Source organism: Sturnus vulgaris, chromosome 1, assembly GCF_052056855.1.
Source record: "Sturnus vulgaris isolate bStuVul1 chromosome 1, bStuVul1.hap1, whole genome shotgun sequence".
NCBI classification, from domain to species: Eukaryota; Metazoa; Chordata; class Aves; order Passeriformes; family Sturnidae; genus Sturnus; species Sturnus vulgaris.
Genome location: NC_142243.1, coordinates 57,020,708 through 57,043,068, shown reverse-complemented (window position 1 = coordinate 57,043,068; position 22,361 = coordinate 57,020,708). Strand labels below are relative to the sequence as shown.

At 38.0% G+C, this 22,361-nt stretch overlaps 1 long non-coding RNA gene across 3 annotated transcripts in view; it reads left to right on the top strand.

Annotated features, from left to right (window-relative positions):
* Positions 1-22,361, top strand: part of LOC148225217 (uncharacterized) — a 189,505-nt gene that overhangs the window by 106,154 nt on the left and 60,990 nt on the right. For 2 of the 3 annotated variants that reach the window (XR_015802960.1, XR_015803019.1), the window contains exons 1-2: positions 2,968-4,043; positions 15,940-16,025. This is a non-coding gene — a long non-coding RNA (uncharacterized LOC148225217). Of the gene's footprint in view, positions 1-2,967; positions 4,044-15,939; positions 16,026-22,361 lie in introns of those variants that run through there. The other variant, XR_015802788.1, reaches the window with a different exon arrangement.

The following is a 22,361-nucleotide window of genomic DNA, read 5'->3' as shown; positions in this document are numbered from 1 at the left end:
CATGAATCATATTTTTAAATGACTTCAGAAAAGATTGCACACTTCTTAAATGCATTAACTATCACCCCATGCTATGTTCTGTAAAAAGCACAAGTGACATTATATATAATTATGCCTGTCAGGAAATTCTAGGCAAACCCACTCTACCAGAGTCTTTCAGACAGAAGTTGCAGCAGCCTCACTGCAATGTGCATTGGCTCCTAAAGATTTGAGTTCTAATTACTTGAGAGTGACATGAATATAAATCTCATTTTCTCCAGTGCACACCAGCAAGAGTACTAGGCCTGCCTACCAGATATGAAGATATTAGCCACTCTTTCATGTTCATCGCTTCTCTAGTAAGAAGATGATATATTGTGATGGATGACTGTTCAAGAGTCATCCCAAAGGCTGTTTGTAATCAAGAACCTGGCAAAAAAGGCCCAAACAGTTTTACGCAGAGCTGTGCTGATCCACGATCAAGCTGAATAAACGAGGGAAAAAAATCAGACTATGTTAAGTTACTTCTGTGAAGCTTCCTCTGCTCTGCACCTACCTAAGGCATGAGGCAGCCTGTCATGCAACTTGTAGGTCCCTAATCTCAGTCAAGGGGGCTTTGAGTGTAGCAGCAGCCAGGTACATAAAGGGCACTGTAGGTAGTGCAGGTACCAGCAGGGGTGTGATGACTTTCATGTACTCACAGGTCACACTGCCTTTGCAGGTATCAAAACCAAGCAGCATAGCTGTATTAATCACACCACAGTAAGGCTGCTATTTGCATCTACTGAAATAATCTGGTCACTAGTGCTGGCAGTTTTGCCTCCTGCTCCTTTGAGCATTAAAGATTAGTTTGCAAGGGAACATAAAAAGAGGCATGGACAAGTTCAGATGAAGTGTGTTCAAAGCTGTGAATAAATCTGTCAACACAGCATAGTGCTGCACTCTGTAGAGACACCTGCACTAACTCTGAAGCAATGTCATGCTATTGTAGCCCTACTCTTATGGAGAAATACTTCCAGCTTGCAGTGCTGTCCAAGACATAACTAGAAAGCACTTTAACACTATCCCAGGTTTGTCTTCAATCATTCTGAGCTCACTCTTGCAGTGCAGAAGACTAATCTTGTTACCCTGCAGAATCTGAGCTTTAAAATAAGATGCTACAATGAAATAAGAAATCGAAACAGGTCAAAACTGCAATACTTCAACATGACTAAAGCATATTGCAAACAGTTCACAGAGAAAATACAGCAAACTACATCAGCTATAACTGATCAAAACAGAATTCGGCTCTATCACTTTTTTTTCCTCCTCAGTTAGAAATCACCTATTTTACCCATTCAAAAACGTATTTACTAGAACACCAGAATTAGATTTCAAAATTTCGTGCTAAAAAGGAACCTGTTGTTTAAGCTAGTCTGTACTTTTCTTCAGCTATAAGTGTCTCCTTGAACACAGAAAAATTAGGTGCAATCCTTCCTTCTGTTCGTTTACACCATTCAAAAGAAAATCTACATGACGGTGTATAAATCCAGTTAATCAGATTTTTTTTTCTCAAAAATAACACCAGCAAAGGTTTCAATATTCGAGACAAAGCAATTAAGCAAGACATTCTAGAATGGAGGATCTGCCATAGGATGCTTTATATTAATTGTTTCTCCAATAACTGTTCTCACACACTAATTGCCAATCTTTAGCTATTTTATTTTATTGTCATCTTACAGCAATATAACGTCTGACCTCCTCTATTTCCATTACAAATTTATGAGTAAAATGCGTAAATAAGAATAAATAGGTCCAAAATACCTTCCTTTTAGTGTTTTACAATGGTCTGGGCTTAAATCTAGCTAGTTATGTATTGAACTGTCTTTGAATACCTTGAACAGCAGCTCTAGCTTCTGCAACTTATTTTCAAAGACTTTCACTTACATACATATGGACTGTACTTTATGAGTGGTAATGCTTACCGTTTCTCTTCTATTTCTTCTTGGGACAGCACAAAATATCTGATCAGTGTCATGACTGTAGACTACCTTTATTGTTTATTTGCCATTGCTCAGGTTTGACTACATAATAGGTTTCATTATATGGCAACTCAAACTAATCCTGTTGAATACTTCTGAAGGTTATGGTGAAATTTTTAGGAAGCTGATCCAATTTTATTTCTTTTCCTTTCAACCAAGATCCTACAGTTTGGGGGCACTGGTAGGCCCAGAAATAAAGCAGTGAATGGGATATAGCTGAGAAAAGGACAAGTCATAGGCATTTCTCGAATCACATCTGCCATGCCTAGAACCTGTGGTAGAGCCTCATACTCTACAGGACTTCAACATGTTTAATAATTCTGTCAGACACCAGAAGTTTTGTAGTACTTTTTAACAGAAGGAAACCCTTCATGTACTCCTGGAAGGTTTACAAATCCTGCATGGCTTCATGCTGAATAGATGAATTGTACATAGACTTCTGCAGGAGCTACTGCACATAAGCCACACTGTGTTTTTCACTCTTACGAGGAACTACAGGAGATTTGTGGCCCTAATATTTTCATACTGAGGGCACTGGACCACCCAATAATCCTATTCAAAATAAAGATGAGGTTAAGCTGAGGTTTATAGCATAATATTGTATAAAAGTTAGAAGTATGCCTCTTTCAAAATCTGCTGTCCATTAAGGTATAACAGAAAACCAAAGCTACTTTGTAGCTGCTGCAGCAGATTAAAAAAGTAAAATAAATGCTTATGAAAGTCATTATTAACCACACTGCAATGCACTGTTCAGTTTCAGTTCCTCTCTTCTAGATTAAAACAAATCCAAAAAACAAACAGAAGAGACAGTTACAAGCTGTTCCAGGAACTGAGTTTTCCCTTCTTTCTAGAACCTGACCTAATCACAGTTGCAAGAAGTTGCTTCTTTATTGATCCCAAAAATGTCTATTCCTACATCAGCCTATGTAGTAAAATTATGTTTTATACTGAGTGATCTAAAGGAAAGTGTTGGGGTAGCAAGCCTAAAGAATCATCTTTGTTTCAAACAGCCACAGATGTGCAGATGAAATTTCAGTTAGCCAGGTATTTTACAAACAGCCTAATCTCTAGCTAGATTAAGCTGTTAATTTAAAAACAAAGAGAAAACATGTCTATGAAGAGTCAAAAAGGCACAGGAAACAAGGTAAACGATTGGGAGTTAACTCCAAAGGGCAGCTAAGCACCACACCAGTCTAACTTCATTCCCTTCCTCAGGCCCAGAGGGACAGGAGAAGAAAATAAAGAGTAAGAGAAACCTTATGAGTCAAGATAAGAATGGTTTAATGAGCAAATGAGACATGAAAGATCAAAGGAACAACATAAGATGTGACAGTACTCACTCACCTCCTCCCATGGAGGAACTAATGCACACTCAGACCTTGAGCAAAAATTCCCTAACCTACCCTTGTCCCAGTTTTACTACTGAGCATGAGGTGACACGGGAGAATGAAGCTTTTTGGTCAGTTTGGGGCATCTGCCTGGTTGCATGCCCTCCCAGCCTCTTGCCTACTCCCAATCTCTTCACTGGGCATGGTGGGAACAGGGCAGAGTAAGAAGAAAAGGCCTTGATGCTGTTCAAACACTGTTCAGCAGTACTTAGAACTGTGTTATCAGTGCCCCATGAGAGGACAGCAGCTAAAAAAGCTATAATTTACTGCCCTGCCTCTTACTTCTGCTTTAACTTGCTTCCCATCAGAAAAGGTTAAGCTTTTATGCTTGTTGGTTTGGATTTTTTTCCTCCTGTCTACCCCCACTTTTAGGAATTGAAAAATCTTCAAAGTGCTTTAATCAGTGGAAAAAGCCATGTGATGTCTCAGCATGGAACCTGCCATACCCTGAAACTTCCATTTTATGTAAAGACATTTTGTACAAAAGCATCAAAGAGATCAATGCATGGACCATTGTTGGATCTTGAAGCCAGTTCTGATGGCAACCAACCATGTGATGATAATAGATTTGAGAATCAGTCTCCTAATCATCCCTTGCAAGTGTGCTATGCTACATGTACAAATTTGTGCTTTTGCTGCATAATCTGATGCTCAGGTAAGAATGAGTGAAATTTTATGAAGTATGATGCTTTATAGGCAGCAAATTTTTTATCATCCCATATTTATTTGATTTACTTTTGATAAAAATTATTCTAGGTGCTTTAAGCCAACTTTATCCTTCTCCAAATACCCATATAATAACTGATGTACTTCACTGGATACATATGCAGCTGTTATTTCCAGTGTTACAAGGTCTATAATATGATATCAAGCCTGTTTCTCTGAACAGTCCCAAACCTTGCTTACTCTTAGAGAGTGATGTCACTTTGGGCTAGTGCTCAGCATAGTCTTTCAAAGACATAGCACCTGAAACCAATCATCTAGGTCTCATATGAGCAGAGGAGGGGAAGATATTGCAGGAAACTCATGGTCAGTCTGAAGCCCAGATGAAAAGCTCCCCTTTATCCAAGGACAGTACAGGCTATTAAGATCCTGCAGTCTTAGAAAAGACTTTAACTTACTTTCAGAGTCAAAGTAGGTAAGAGTTGTCTCAACTGATCCTAATCTTGCTCCTTGCTTTAAAGCCTGTCTTTCTCCAATCAGCCATGCATCAGTGGCAGAAATATGCCACTTCACTTGGCAATAGAGAGCTGTTGATTGATTGCTGTACAAACTGTGCTGATTTACATGATTTTACCATAGAGACAAAAGGTAATTTATTTTAGGTGGCTGGAAGGACATCAGATCCTTATAGTATGCTCTGAAGTTTGCTTTACCTGTCTTTAAAAGAGGTTGAAATAATTTCATTTACATAGTTATTTTAAAATTGGGTCTCGGTTAGTTAAATCTCTCATTCTGACAAATTGCTAGGTGATTTCTGAAAATAGGTCATTTTGAAGACATACTATTCTTTCAGTTCACTCCCTACAATGGCTTTTTCTAAACCAGAGATTCATATTTGCTTCATTATCATAACTGATAAAAAAAAGGTCATTAAGCAAAATCAATTTCTTTAAGGAATATCTCTAAAAATGTATGAAATGTACTTTACTGTCATTGACTTTCAATTGAAACTGACTAAAGTCTACAAAGGCTATGTTTACAAATGTGACAAATTCAAGTGAGAAGGACAAGTGGGATTAACCAAAATTCATAATAATTCAGACTGGGTACTTCCTTGCTTAATATTTCCTGCTATGCTCTTTTTGAACTTTCCATTATGCTTAATAGGATTTGTTTGGGATTTAGGATTAAAGGATTTATGGCCGTTCTTACAGAGATCACCTGAATTTAGTGCTAGACCCAAGACATAAAACTAATCTCTGGAAGTGCATCAGGTTATGCCACATTTTAGAATATTGTCTCATGGAGCTTGTTTTCCAGTTGTACTCGAACCTAAGCATTCTAACCTAGAAACTGGAAAGGAGTCCTTCAAAAGATTCAATGAAATTTGATCATATGGACATACATATAGACACAATTTTGCCCTAAAAAATCCACTCCACCAATAAAAGACAATCTAATCTTGTCAAAGTTGGAGACATAAATGACAAAGAGATGAGTGCCAGGTGGGATACAATAAATGGCAGCCAGACAGCAGGTCTCTGCAGCTGACAGGCTGCCTGTCCATGGAAAGCAACTCCAAGGAAGAGAGACGACAGTGACTGTGTCCAGAAAGACCCTGCTTTCACAAATCTTGAGCTGTCTCTGTTCTTTTAATGAGTCTGGAGTCAGGAAAATTTTATTAGGTTTTAATGGGTCCCCTGGAAACAGGTGTAAGGACAGATGAACACCAAGACCTGCAGAATTGCAGCTGCCTGTCTCACCTCAGTTACAGGGAATTGGATGAAGCAGAATTACCAAAACCCTCAAGGAAAAGATAAGAAAAATGGAAATATGGAATGTATTGAGTGCCAGCTGCAGTGAAAGGTGATACTAATGGGATCAGTCTGTAAGCATGACAGTACCCTTCAACATCATGTGCCCAGTGCTATTCTCCAGAGTCATCACAGTCCAGTGACGCAATATGACAAGTCATCTCACATGTATTTAAGTTTAATAACTGTACTGCTGGTGACAACAGAACAGCATTCTGACTGCACAAATTGCCACAGTCATCATTACACTCATTATAGTCTTGTATTTAATGACAACTGAGTTTCTGCATATTGTGTGGGAGTTCATAAAATAATTTACCTTATATTTATATGGAATACTTTTCCCCCTCTGCAATATAGGCAGAGAAAGCCACGGAAAGGACCCTGAACGGCTTTAGTTACAGTTACAAAGCAGTACTGAAATTTCCCTTGTTGCTATATGAAGTATAGGCTGCTGTGGCTCCTCAAGTTGTCAGAGGGCAAAAGAGGGAAGTGTAGAGTTAGCATCGAGAGGGCTCTGCATGGGGGAGCAAATACTGCAGCAGCTGGAAGTTCAACAGCACCTAAACTCCCAGAGGAGGAATACTTCCAGAAAACTTACCCTCTTCTTGCCTTTACCCTTGCTAGAGGGAAATCCAGGACAGTGATGCAGCATCACAGGCTGTTCATCCAGACACACTTGCAAGGGGAAGACGTGACAAGCTAGCTGGGAAATCTACAGAAAACCACTCACAACTCCAGGCTGCCATTTTTTCCCAAGCCCTGCATAATCTGGAGTCACATCACTAATTAAATATAGAACTTTTCACTACAATCTGAGTCACATTTGTCTTCCACTTTCCCAGAGTTACAGCAGCTGAAAGGAGGTACAGGTTTTAAACCATGGTGAGATGACTTTGACTATCAGCACACCATACATTCTCTGAAAGACTGGCTCCACTATTGTGCTCCTGTTTATTGAGATTATATGGCACTATTTAATTTTAAGAGCAACTGCAAGTTTCTTGTTTTCTTTGAGTGCTCTCATATTTTAAGCCTTTATATGAACCTTAGGATGAAAGCATTTTCTTTTTAAGAGAGCCAGGCTTTGTACCACATGATCACTAAGGCTAATACAAAAGCTCTCTGCCCCACTCTTATGTGCATTTATTAGGTGACAGACTTCCTTGTCCAAAGCTCTGCAATATTCTCTCATACAATGCGTTCTGTGAAGTGTAGAACATGGCACGGTATTGAAGTGTAAAGCTGCAGTTTTTGTCCTTGGAAGCCCAGCACAGCTGTATGGGCATAACTTGCAACTTCCATCTTCAGACTAGTACAGCTTTCTCTGCTTCCATATGAAAAGGTGTATCTGTGGCACACAGGTACCACTAGCCACTGTTTGTGATGGGCTGACCATTCTAGCAAAGCTAGCCACTGCAGATTCACACCTCAGTAAAAGCCCAGAGACAATGTACAGTGTAACTCCAGAGTACATGCAGAGGACCCAAGCAATAAGCTAGAGCAGTGGAAAATAGACCGAGCTGCATGTACAGTTACAGCATAGCTGTAAGGACTGAATTCCCAGTCTGACTTAAATAGAAGCCACAGGGCCCATGGGCAGGTGTAGATTGTGGTCCTGTATGAAGCCTGGTAAGGGTAACTAAGGATTATTAGAATTTTCAGAGGCCTGTCAGCAGATTTGCTGATGTCTGTTCTTTCTGGAGAACTTGGCAATAAACACCAGAAACACAGAGAAGGTTGCTTTGAGAAAGCTAGAAATGACGATGCTTTTAGGGACTTGCTCTCTGCGGGCAGGTCCTTTGTGTAGGGCTCATTTCAGTCCACTCATAGGTTTCTGAGTTGCTGCAAACACTGTGTAAAACCACTTGGCTCAAAGCTCCTTTGAGATGAGGCTTTTTACTCCCCTTTTCACCCAGCAATACTGTGCTTTTCCAAGCTCTTTGCTCTTTATCTTGCTGTACCCCACTGTCTCTTCAGCTCCAATAGATAATTTTTATTATGATTTTCTCCTTGGGTACAGAGATTTGTCACCTTTCCTCTACCTTTTTCTCTGACTCTGTAAGAAACTTCATCTTTTTCTACCTGCACTTTCTATCTGCATTTCTGTGAAGGTCCTCTTGGGTCCCCTTTTTGGGCTTTTTCTGGTTTGCTTCATGCAGAGATTCTGCTCTTTGATCTCCACAAAATATTAAATATTTTTTTGTCTTTGTGTCATTCAGGAAATCTGGGCTTACATGTCCTTTCTGCCAGTTCTGTCCCAGCTGTCTCTGTCTATATTGAGACTCCCCAGCCTTTGGCTAAACTCTGTGTTTGCAGAAAGAGAAGTGCTCCCAGGCCTTATTTCCCTGTGGGGGAATGGCATAGCCTCTAGTCCATCACACACAGCAGGCACAGTGGCAGGGTGCCTTCTCCCTACTTACTGCTTTACTGTTTTACAGTTTCACTGCCAAAGGTTAATGAACACATTGTTCCAGGTCTAAAAAATACATGACTCCTTCAGCAGTTTCAGTCCTTTCTCCCTTAAGCAATTTCCACAGGAATTCTGAAACCAACGTCCTCTTGACCGGTGCCATCGTCTTTAATTTTCCTTTGCCTAAATCTTGGACCACAATACTCCAACATTATTTCAGACTGTGTGGCAAGGCTTTCTTCACTATGCTATGAACTTCAAAGTCCTCTAAAATGTGTTGTCATCAACTCTTTGAGACTTTCTCTGCAGTAGATAGTAAGTAATTATCCTTTTCCTGTTCTTAGCTCTACATCAACCAAAACTTTTCGCTGGCATTAAAAAAAAGTATTGATAAATTATTTAATAATTTGGAATATAAATTGCAATATACATCTCAGTATTGAAGGCCCTTGCAAGAAAGCTTCTTAATAGGATTTCAATCAACATTTTGGGGATGCACACCAAAGCCTGATATATGAAGACACCAAACTGCTGAGTTCAGCTTAGTCCAACCAAGAGTCTGGTATGACTGGGTTCATACAAAACAGATTATTAGGAACCTAAATAGCTACTTCTATAAATAGGTGACTACTTGTGACGATGTTAGCTTCATGTAAGATGTTACTGCCTTCTTCAGCTGGAAATTGTTTCCTCAACAGAAAGTAGCTGATGGTTACTGTGATCTTCTTTTCTGCAGACTGATCAAGTTCACTTGAAAACTTTTCAGGGTTTATTGCACATTGTAATAGAAAAAGAGCTGTTGTTGTGCCTCAGCTGGAAGGAAGTAACTTCCATTAGGTGTGTAATAAGTTGTATATGTACTTTTGTCTGAGAGGTCAGGGAAGTGAAGAGTCTATGATTAGTTAAATAAAGTGGTGTGGATTGTTCACTTTTCAACTGGAAAACTTAAATTCCACTGCTCTTGAATGTTAGGCACCAAAGGGCTTTTCTTTACGATCTGGCTCTTGCTCATAGTCCAAATTTCAGAATGTCATTGGGGAAAGGAGAAAAGTTTGAAAGATGTAAGACTTTTCAGTCCTCCATTGTGTTGTGTTATACAGAAAACATCAAATGCATTTCATTGCAGAAGGTATTAATGTGACTACATACTGTTAAAGTTGCTATTAAGCCTGAAGAAAAGGACACTATGTATGTTTTATTTATTCTCACAGGGATAAGTTTCCTTCATAAACGTGTATGCCTTGTATATACTAAAATCTAAGTTATTTCATGAGTCATCTTCATCCCTCCTAAAACTTCTCATTTAGAGACACATTCAATGCGTAAGAACTGAGATGACTTACTTCAATACTCTTTCAGATTAATGAGTGCTGCATGAATCTGAAGGCATATCTAATGATCACATGCAAGGAGTTGCAAGTAAACTCACCCACGTTTTTAGACAATTAGAAACCATGAAAGATATTTAGACAGCAGTGAGTGGGAGGTAATAGAGTCCAAGCTGGTTTGCTCAGTCTCAGCAGCACACTGCCCATAACCACAGTACTCCCAAGTGAATGTTTTGAGCACAAGCTGAACTTATGTCCATATGGAATACCTTGGAACAGCACACAGAAATGCCACAAAAGTGACTGTACAATAGAAATATCAGAACTGTTTCAAAACCGGAGAATAATATGAAAGCTCCAATTTATTGCCATAGACAGAAATCTTAAAGGCAAATCAAGTTTTATTACATCAAAGGAATGGGGTTGTACTGAAAACCTTCTGTAAAGGAAAAAGGGGACAGCTAAGGCCACCCATTCCCAAAGACTAGCCCAGAGCCAACGGATAATATTTCTAAATTGATAGTAGTGCCTCAAAAATGTGTTCAACAGTTACATCTGCATCTCAGAAATCTGCAGATTCTTTTGTAGACCCCCTGACATGTCGTCCATGATAGGATGTTGCAATTTACAAATTATCCCATGTCTTTTGCATCTATGACTATGCCATATTCAAGCAGCAAGTGCTGCTTTGAATTTGTCTGCTCAAGACGCAACCCAATGTGATCCAAATGATGGATCTTAAATCCTACAGATCTCCAGTCTCCCCTCTGGATTTCCTGTGTAGTTGCATTGCTGTTCACTATTTCCAGTTAGCTACATACAGCATGAATTGTGAATATCTCCCTCTTTGGGTGTCTGTCCACCTCCTTTTCAGGCACACCTCTCCAATCCTGTCTGTGTTGTCTCTGTGACTGGAGTGCATGGATATGAGGGCTCTTTTTCTGTTTGGCACAACTATTGTCCAGAAGCAGAACTGATGTCTCACAAAGCCAGCACTGTTCATGGACCTGCTGTCAATCGCACCTCACCTGCAGATGTGAGGGCACTTTCTCAGCCAGAGCTCTCTCACTGCCCATGGAAGCAAGGCCATAATTCAAACCTGACAGGATGAGTGGACATGCCACACATAGGAGTAAAACAACACCGTGTACACAAAGGAGACATGGAGGTTAAGCCATAAAAGAACCTAAACGTAATTAAAACTATGTAGTTTGTAGGCTGAACCTGCCCTTCCTGAATGATTCCATGAATGTCATTTCTGTTCATCTATTTTGCTTAATTCTTTTCTCCTGCCAGCAAAATGCTGCCAGTTGCAGCATCAAATAATAACTTGATAATCTCAAGTGATGGTTTCCAGAAAAGGTGTTTACCTTTTCTCAGAACTGGCTGTTGTGTCTTCGTTTACTTTTCCAGGGAACTGCAAAAGTTGGCTGGAGAGCTCTGCATGCCTAAGGCAGTAACCACTAACGTCATTCCTTCATTAGGGTTGTGCCTGATTCTTGAGCCCTTCATTGTGGAAATAGTGCTTTGAAGTCTAGGGTGAGCAACAGATAGAATCAGCCAGCACCTCAAAGAGGTGAGGGCCATAGGGCATCGGGCACTGTGGAGAGGAATCACTGCTGTAATTCTCCTGAGGTTTGCACTGCTGGTACAGGGACAGCAAACCTTCTGTGAGCAGTGTTAGAGCTGTTTGCTTGGCTTAAGCTGACACAACTGGATCACAAAGCTTGTTACAGACACAGACAGCCCACATATCCCAGCTATTGTTCATGCATGTTTTGTCTTGGAATCCTCCTTTCAAACTTGCCTATTAAGTGGCCAGTTTATCTACAAAGCTGTGTCATACAGGTCTATTTATTGCTACTCTGGTGGTCTTCACATTGTTGATTGTTAGATTCACTTAACAAATGCAGTCATGAAACACACAGAAAGAATGATTTCTGTGGTAGGGAAAGACAAAAAGGGATATTAATTTCACAGAAATATTGTTAAATCCTAGTTATAGCTCCTTCAACCTCTTTCTCTTCCTATTTAAACTTTATAGTGTAGTACAAGGTATGGAGTTTCTTTTCATATTCCAAATTTACAGCTGAACAAATACATATTAATATAGAAGCTGTTATGTATTCTGAGTTAAGCTGTCATAAAATCTAGGGCTTTTCACATCATCACTTTTGAAGGTCAGTGCCACAGAGAAGAAGCATCTGTACTGGATCACCATGAACGTTTGTAATAGATTGCAATAAATACTGCAATATATTTCATTTTTATACGTTTTTGATGAAGAGGCAAAAGTGCATCTTCAACAGTAGCTTTTCAAAAATTGCTCATCTGTTTGGAACGGCTGTAAAAGAGATTGAAGCTAAACATTATTCATAGATACATTACAGCTGCTCACTGAGACCAGAGCTGAAATGAGAAGAGTTTTCCAATGATATTTCATTTGGAGTATTGATTTTTCTGAGCTTGTCCCACAAAGCAGTAGCATGAGTGTTCCAGGCAAGTATAAGAAGATGCAGATTATTGTAGCTGGCTTTCTTTCCTATATTTGTTTTTCTTCTCCCAACTGGGTTGTAAACATTTTGCTCATTTTGGGCTTTAATTCTGCTAGAACACCTAATAAAGAGGATGAAGACTGCTCATTTGCAGAAATTCTTTTAACGTGAGAATATAATTTGCTTTTCAGAGAGTGCCTGAATCAATTCAGAAGAGGTGAGTGGAACAATTTTGCCCCTCACTTTTGCCCAACTATGAAAAGTAACACTTTTTTTACTGGGAAATATTTGCCAGCAGATCAGGTTGCTGGGTGCAGAAACCTGGAAAAGTCCAACCAATAGGTTATAAACATGGCTATAGACTACTCCTTCTGAGAAGATTTAGTCTGCTGAGAAATCTGACCCTGTTTTTTTATTTGCATCGGATTCTCTAGTACTTAAGCCACAGAATTTACTTTAGCGTTGCCTGAGGATTGGACTGTCTCTGAAACTCCCTTATGGTCTGGTCAAATGATCTCTTTAGGTCACCACAAAGCACAGTGACAAAGGAGCAAGGGGACTGTACTGTATTTACTTCTTACGACAGTTTAACCTTGAAGAACTGATGTCAGGCTGACTTCTGGCAGTGTAGTGAGCTCCTGGAGTAATGGAACATCCTGCTTTTAATCTGTGTTCCCATGTGCCTGGGGGCTGCTGGTAAAAAAACAACTGCAGGTTTTCAGCAGTTTCTAAAATGAAAAAGTCCATGGAAAGAAGAAGAAGAAAAAGAAGTCTGTGGCTTCAAGTTAGGGCTTTGTCTGCAGGGCAGCAGGACACAGAGGGTGGTGTGAGTACCAGCAGGCTCCATGGGCATCTTCTATGTGCTCCACCTTGGTGCAGCTCATGTACCCTGACAACAGGGAACTAGGGTATTCCCTGCTGGCTTGTGCCACCCCACTGTCTCTGCTGCCTTACCAGGGCTTACACAAAGTTGTCATTTTCAGCTTTGCCTGTGGATTGCATTCCTTGGGGGCATTCATCCCCTCCTGATGCAGGCCATCAGCATATCAAGTTTCAACCAGGTAGTTAATAGGCTGTATGGGGGAGCTGTCCTTCAGAGCAGCTCCTAGCCTGACACCAAAAACTGAATGTAATTGTCCTTTTTCTTTTTGGATGACAGACCACAGACAGTCCTGTCCCTAAAAGGAGCACTGTTTTTCCATTCCATAATGATTTATTTATTTCACTATACATTGGATTCTGCAAGAACTACAGAATATCAACACATTGCACATGTTCTAGAAGAAAATGCATCAACAATAACATGAAGTAGTTTCGATTTTATGAATTCACAATCCTGTGGGATCCTTTATTAAAATGTGACAGGTTGAACAGTGGATATTATATTTGGATCTGTCTTAGATGAATAAAATGAAAATGTCAAAAAGGCTGAAGTGAAGTACTGAAGTGGCTCCTCAAACATTTCACATTATAATGTGAAAACTACATACACACACCAACCAATGAACCAACCAACCAAATAAAAATTTCTAATAAAACTTGGAAGTTCAACCTTTTTTTGTTCCACATTGTAGGGTTTTCCAAACTCAAATAATCTTATACCATGAATGTAAAGATTGTGACCAAGACCTTCAAGTATCTCAAATTTGAGGTGCCTGTATCACTATTAGAACTCTTGGATGGGATTTAAAAAAAATTGCTTGGAAAAATGCTTTTGTGTAAAAACTTGTTGTAGAAACATGGGGCTTTTAGCTAATTGCTTTCTCAAAAACTGATTGATGCAGGATGTGCTAGTTTACCAAAACTGCATGTAAAAGCGTGGCAAAATAGCCAACTGACCCCAAACTTACATTTTGCCGATAGCATATTATTTGTAATAATTACAATAAAGGTTTTCGAGCCTTGCTCATTTTATACCGGAGCCTACAACTTTAAAGGTATGTCACCACCAAATTAATGTCTTGCTTCTGTGGCTTTTCACAAAATGTTTGACAGACATAGGCTTGAGACAATGTAAAAAGAGAAAAAATAATTTTAATTTATTAAAAACACGAATTTTTTTTCATTCCATAGATTAGTTTTAATTTTAGGGAAGAAAAAAGAAAACAAAAAGTCCAGAAGGGAAAAAAAAAATATATCCAACTCTGAGATAGCTATTCTAACTGAAGGAACTTCTAAATTACCATTTAGTTGTGAGAAGTATGAGGAGCAATTTTTCTAGGTTTTTATTCATTTCATTTTTGTTTGAAACTGCATAGAAAGAGTAGGCATAAGTGGAGACAATAAACAGGTAAATAATGAGCAGATTTATTTGAAAGTTTGTATCTTCTCCCACTAATGGCAGCAATAAAGCTTTCAGCAGTGTAAAACTCTCAGGAAACCTTCCCTGAAACTATGGCCAAATGTGTACCATGTGGGGGCCATAAACTGCCACAGGGTCACATTTAACAGGGGAACCAAGCTACATAAAATAAGAACCAAGCAGGTAACTTAGTCTCCAACCTTCCCCACCTCCCCACCCTAATATTAATCTTAGTGATTTGAAAACCAAATTGGTTTTGCTCTATAAATAAACAAATCACTTGCTTTGACAAGTGAATTTAGCTGGAGGCAAAATGAGATCTTTTGAATACTGTTTGTTCTTCCACTGTTTCTGTGAAAAGTCCAAAGTCTAGGAATAATGGAGTTTAAGAGAGACACTTTCTTCTGAGATCTATAATGAATAAATAGAGCATCTATTGAGTTCAAAGAACCAAAGAAAACATTCAAACCCATGCAAGTGGTAGACGTAAAGTGGGTGCTTTTAATCTGTTAATGTCTGTTGACATGTTCCCATTGTTGTTACGAAGCTTCTGGATAGACTTGCACTCGTGCCACAAAGACAGATTTGTTTTCTATTTAATTCTTTCCATGCAGTGACCACAGAGGACTAATGACATTTGAATTACATTTATTAATGCTTTGCACTTGTTTCTGTTGCTGTGTGTGGTCAGAGAGAGGAAACAGAATACCCTCAGATTCTGTGTTTGGTTTTTTCCTCCTTTCACCTTGACAGCCTTAGTATTGAAAAAGTAAATAAAGGAGTATTTTTTTCAGGACCAAGAAAAAGGCTTCTGCAGGACCTTAAGAAATTATATACAATACATCATTTATCCAGTTTTACTGAACATGTTTTTAAAGCTTATGGAGCAAAATATAATTCAACATTTCAATGCAAGATTTAGGAAAGCATAAAATTCTGGAGTCAGAATTTCAACATGTCTGCATATCTGTTAGGGCCATAATTACTTAAATTAAGATTATGTACTTCAAAGTGGCAAATTCTAGTGTTGGACATTTTATTCTGAAAAGCCTTTGACTGGCCAATACTTCAGTTCTCTTAGAGCTAAAACTCATTATCCTAAGTGATCGAAAACTTTTGTTATGTTTTAAGAAACTGTAATGATTCTGTCCTTTCATATTGCACCAAAAATTAAAAAAAAAAACAAAAAACCCCAAAAAACCCATGAAACAAACAACAAACCCCTGCAAAACATAGAAAACTCATGAGATCTCATTTCCTGTTAATGGAAGTTGTTGTTATAATATCATATATAATATAATATCATGTGCTCCTCATCTAAATATGTTTATTGTACATGGCATCAGCATGAATATCAACACAGCCTGAATGCTGATGTTTCTGCAAGGGTTGTTAGTTAAGAAGACATTAAAATGTACTAGGAGAAGTGTAGCCATTTCTTTGCCTTTCCTGCTCAATATTTTAATTTCATTTTCACACAATCCTTAAGATTTTTCTTAGATGGAGATGTCAACAAAGTTTATAATTACCTTTCAGGAGAATTCAAGAACCACTGACAGGCGCAGGAGAATAATTGCTGCAGCAATGTGGATGGAGAGCAAAAAGAAGGCAGATCATTCCAGGTACAGATGATATTTTTCTTTGAGAATACATTGGTTTTCTGTAGACAACTGAAATGTGTTAGATCCAATTTACATGAATTACAGTAAGGCATTCAGGGGAACTCCTGGAGTAAAGAAATTGGGAATTAAGAAACCTTTGATAAGACGGGTTAAGAAGTTAAGGGAAGATGAGTGACAGTGTGGTAAGTAAGGAACTTTCAGAGCAGAGGCGTGCTGTTAGGATAACATCTCAGGTCTCAGAAAAAGCTATGGTCAGCTTTTCTTTAATGACCTTTATGCAAGAAAAATACTTCTGACTCTAAAAATGAAGTGTGCATAAGTTGCCGACATCACCAGAATATACAAGGGGATGTAGAGACACACTGGAAGAACAAGAGACACAAATCTGATGTGGTCTTTAAAGAAACAGCTAATATTAACCAAAGTCATTTTAGCAAAGATGGATGGAATGAATATTTCCTTACAAAACCATGTTAGGAGTTTATCTATAATTCAAAACACAACTCTTACCACAAAGGTTCAAGAGAGATTAATTCAGTGTGACTAATAGGACAGCAGGGGGAATAAAGAAACCTTTCTGCAATCAGAACAGAGGTGTCTGCCTTGCTGAGGGAACAAAAATCTGCACTGAAAGAGAATACACTTTGAGTTTCAGAGTTTTGAAAGTCTGGGCTATTCACTGTTCCTGTTTCAGATGGATGTACATTGCCTTTTTTCCTCTAGGGTGGGAGAACTTACCCTCTGAAAGTGTATCTTAAAAATAATCAAAACAAAATTCAATCAACTCCTCCCTATGATTTTGTGAAGCACAAATAAGAGCATCTTTCTGCCTCGTAAATACTTTCAGTAAGGCTGGTCTGCAAGGCTGATTTTACTGAGTCCAGTGCAGAATCACCTCATGCAGACTTACAACAAGCAGAATACATTAGAAAAATACTCATAAATAAATGTTTCATATGCTCCTTAATCAATGTTTTGACATTTTCAAATCCAAGCAAATGTCACTTCATTGCAATTTGCTATCCAACACATTGTGACATACATTCTCATTAAATTATTCCTTATTACAGTACTAATTCCTGAAGTCTTCATCTATTTCATTCCTAACCTTGGAAAGAACAAAGTTGCTTTTTAATGAGCACCATAGCTTTCTGACTCCTTAAATTTCTTGGTTATCTTTACTGAAATTTATTTTTCCACTGTTAGAATAGTCCAACACTCTGACAGCATGTATCTAATAATATTTTTAGCTTAATTTGCTGCAAAATTCACCCAGTAATATATCAAAAAATCAGAACCAAACATTTTTCATCTCTCACTTTTAGTAAGGGTTGTATATTTAAAGGTGTGTTTATTCATATAAATGTTCAAATATAACAGTAGAGAGAGGACAGGGTTATTTTCTTTAAAGAAATACTTTCTCCATCCCCTGTCCCCACTTCTCTCTTCCATTGCATATATGCACATTTTCCTCCTCATTTCTTTTCTTTAATCCATGAGGTTGTAGGCACTTTGCACAAGTCAGGGATAGTTTTCCTGATGTTTCATGTACCCACTATATGTTGAAAAAAAAATCCTTCTTTTGTCTGCAAGAGCCAGGCTTCTGAAGCTGTCTCATGGAGTACCAAATGACAATGATGCATGGCAAATATTCCGTGAAATTAATTACAGATTGAATGAAGTGAAGGGAGAAAAGTAGAAGACATAAAATCCACAGAATGCTTTCTAAAGAATCAATGGAATAAATATGCCTGCTTGTGAGACAACTCAATGCATCATCTTGTCTTCTGAAATATGCAAAGCCATTTTCATTCCCCAGTCTTGAATTTTCTTTAATGAGTTAACAAGGAGTTCTGTTAAATGAGATCTATTACACAAGCTAAAGACCTAAACAAGGTTTGTTTTTAAGTGATTCACTATCCATCATCTTACTATTCAAAATTTAGCTTTAGAAAATATCATAGATAACATCTCTCAAAAAGGAAAATTCTCAGTTCCTGTCTTGCTCCTCTCATTACTACTTCTAATGTGATTTGCAGTCTGTCAACCAAATGTAATATAAGCAGGTGCACACAATGGCTATGACTAACTGACTGCTGAATTATCCATTCCTTTTGCTCCATCTAGTCACTGGCAACATCTATTCCCAAAATGTGGCTGAAGATCAAATGGCTCCTGGTGGGCTTATTTTTAGATCATCTGGATCTGCAACTGGTAGTATCCCATCTTAACCAACTGCAGGATAGCATTGAACACTGTCCCAAACTGCTAAACAAAAGACTCTTATTTGTGTGGGAAAGACAGCATATCCTAGTGGAGACCATAGAAAATACATCTTTATTACATGACAGAGTCATGCAACACTACTAAAGAAAGAAAGGATGCTGTGGCAGAAGGTACTGAATTACTTCCCTTTGAGTATACATAGAGCTGTGCACAGCAAGACTTTTCTGCACTGTGTCATCTGGTAACATTCAAAGAACTCAGATTTTCAGAGCACCCTTGCTGCTTTGAAAAGGCTCCTGTTATGTTCTAATTTCAAAAAAATAGCATGATCCCACTCATTCTAACACTTGAAACTACTCCTGGAGAAGATGTGCAAGATTAAACTTATGAAGAGAAGGCTTGCATACACTTAGAATCATAGGATAGGTTGGGTTAGAAGGGACCTTAGCGATCTTCTAGTTCCACTTCCCTGTCCTGGACAAGGTCACCCTCCAGCGACACCTACTATGTCAACCTCTTTCCTCACATTTGTTTCGTAACCTCCCTTAAGCTTTTCTAGCCATGGAGCCTTCCCAGCACCCTTTAGCAGGGTGTTTATTCCATTGTTTCATTTTCTGTAGGCTCAGCCATGAATGGCTATGTGATTGCAGATTGCCCCAGTATTCCTTCCCTCTTCTCAAGGGACATGTTTAAAGCTGCATTCAAGATAAATTCTGTATTAGTTGCTTCTTCTTGATGCTCATATAGAAGAGATTCTTTGACAACCATCTGCTGCAAGAAGTCCTTTTGTATCCTTCCTCTGGTCTCCTGAAGGAACCTCTTCTTATCTTCAGCTCTTGAACTAATGCAGTACTGTGCTTTCTTTTACCAAATTCTCTGCAGCTGCTTCTGTTTCTACGCTTGTATTTTCAGAATTTACTTCTTACTCCTTCAGTTTCTTCCTGAACAAGAGTTATCTCCAGTCCCTCCTGCATGTAGGTTGTCCCACAGATGTACATGCTGCATGATAGTTTCCATTTCCCAAGTACACTTTCTGTTTCATTTTTTTTCTTTTTCTAACTTAGCTCCTTTATACAAAGTGTCTGGCTTAAGTTACCTGTCAAATCCTGTTTCAGTTCATGACAGATCAAATTTAAAGGATGTTGCCCTGAAATTCAGAAATGCCAAATTGGAATACGATTTTTTTCCAGCTTTTTAAAGCATTCTCCTGTCATTTTCTACAGCAGTATCCTTAACACTATTGAGCTTGGACACCCTGGACTTGAAGTAAAATACTATTATCTTACTCTTCAGAAAAGCATTTAATCTCATAACCACTGAATGTGGTCTTTTAACTATCTTAACAATATTTAATACGTCCAATTTAGTAAGCACTAAAATTTGACATCCAAAAGCCCTGGTTTTCTAGTGATGCTACTTCTAGATAGAAAAAAAAATTGTTCAGAATCTCATTACTCTTATTTCATCAAAAGAACCTTTTGATGCATCTTGGCTTGCTTTTTTTGAACCCTCTTTCATACATATATATATTGGGAATTATTCTTTTGGTCTTTTCTTCAAACATTTCCTATTTTAACACAACCAACTTTGCTCCAAAGCTTTTGTTGCTGCTAGCACAAGAGGTTGTGCACCAGGGGTTATTTTATAAATTATAGAGATTTTGCTACTATTTAAGCTGATGTTCCAGTTCTCATATATAATTCTTTGAATAAATTTCACACGGAGACCTCCTTTTACTTGTTGTCCAAAACTGCATCATTAGCTTAATTTTAGATGCATTCAGCCATGCTCTGTCAACTTTTCTAGAAGATGGTTTTGCTTCTTCCATCTATAGTTTGTCTAAACACCAGACACAGCTTAAATCTGATTTTTTTTCTCTATCCTGCACAATTTGTCATCCTGTTTATTTTGAGGAAATTCCAATTCATTATTTAGACTTTCTTTTGAGTGTTTGATCTTGTTCCATTTCTGTATGCTCATAGGAGTTTTAAGACTTACTTATCCAATGCCTTAACTTTTCTTGTTCTCTCCCCTCAACACATATGACCTGTCTTGGTTGCCTTCCTCAGCCTGCCAAATCTTTGTATTTTATGTAGGAAAAAAAAAGAATTCTGAGAATCCTTTTTTCATTTTGGGACTCCTAGTTTCTGTTATAATTTGATCTCAAATTGGAAATTGCACAAGATATCTGGTCTTGAATGTTTGATACCTGTTTCAAATGTATTGGTATACATAAAAAGACTTTTGTTTTTATTGGTTTCCTTTGTCAGATATTTTTAGAAATTTCTTTTTCCCCCCCTTTCTTAGGATGGTATTTACTCTATATCTCCTTAAAACACTTCAGTACTTGCTCAGTTCCTGTTATCCTACTCGAGTCATCTACTGTCTTACAGGGCAGCTTCTATTGCTCTGCCCCACTTGATATGTTACAGTTAGAACAGAAGGATTTGGCACTTGGAATTATACACTAGGTGCCAAATTTCTTTAAATGTTAATAAACCGCAGTTACATAATATTTCAAACTGGATTTTAACAGACATTTACAGTTCATTCTGTAAACTGCCCTTTTAGCATTTTACCTTTAAACAGCATAACTACATACTTCATAAAAGAGAAAAGGTCTTTTTTTGGGGGAAAAAAAGTGTTTATTGTAAGGCATAATCAAGGTTATTGTATTTAAAGATCATTAAATCCTTGTCACCAAATTTTAAAAAACTTTTAAATATATGGAGATCTGTAAAGAGCTCATATATATATATGTCTGTGTTTTCACATTTTCTATTAAATACTGGCTAAATTGAGATAAAAGCATTTAGCTTCCACTTATGAGCAGGGTTAGAAATTGCAATTAAAAGAAAATCTCAGAGTGAAAAAAAAAAATGTTTTTGATAAGATTGACATGAAGAATTGCAAAACCAAGCATGTATTTTCTGGAACACAATTTCTAGAAGTTTTCTCCCATATTTTCAAACTATTTTTAGTTAAAACATTTGCCCTCAGCTGCCTGCAGCCAGAACTTCAATAACTAGAAAATAACACAGGTCAGATTGTCAGTTGTATATTCCATTCATGTAGCATTTTGAGTACATACCAAGTTGCTATACACAGCTGGAGTCCCTGTTTGCAAGAACCAAATGACAGTTTTTTAAAGGAGTTTAGCAGAGGAATAAAATGTCATAGTCTTCACATTACTTGTTCCCTCCCTGCTTGAGAGGTCTCTCTTCTTTGCACCTCCTATTCTTTTAAATTTCCACATTCAACATAATCTGGATCACAGTCTGTGAATTGTGTCAGGTCTTTTGTCATTCTGTTCAAGGTGCATCAAGGTTCATTCAAATTGCTTACTGAAACAATCTAGATTTGTCTATTAATCTGCTTCAAATAGATGGCCTGGAAATAGCTCTGAGGAAAGTGGTCTATCAATGGTATCGATCCTTATTTGGCTTTTTATATCATGGGTATTTTCCCCAGGCGGGTACTGCTTGCTCTACAGGTTTTGTTAGCTCAAAATCCCACATGCCAGCATCAAACTTTGAGATGGAGGTCCCACAACATTTGTATTTTGTGATTCAATTCCATCCTCTGTTCTGATAGAAATGTGTTTGGATATAAGTCTAGCTCTTATTCTATAAAATCTCCGTTAAAACAATAATTAATGTCAATTTTTCTTCCTACTTGCCCATTTGGGGAACCCTCCAGGGAATTCTCTAATTTACCCAAGCTGTTAATTCCTCCTAAAATGCCTCAACCTAGTAAAATATTTTGGATTACTTTTTTTTACCACTAGATATTTCCAAAGGGCACAAGCCAATTTTTTCTGTCTTTTGGGTCATGTTAAGAGTCTATATATTGTGATTTAAATGAAGAAAAGGCACAATTACTTCAATCCAAGTAAGAGGAGCTATTACTGGTGAGAGGACCTATTTAGAGAAAGCTATGGCCTGACACCTGGACTTTGGATTTTAGCAGTTATTGAAATCTTCCTTTTTCTCCATCTACCTCATCAAACATTGATTAAACATTTCACATTTTATATTTTACTTTTTTGATAGCTTTTCTAGTTCTTGCTCATAGATAGCAGCACACATAAGACTGTCCTTAGAGCAAAAA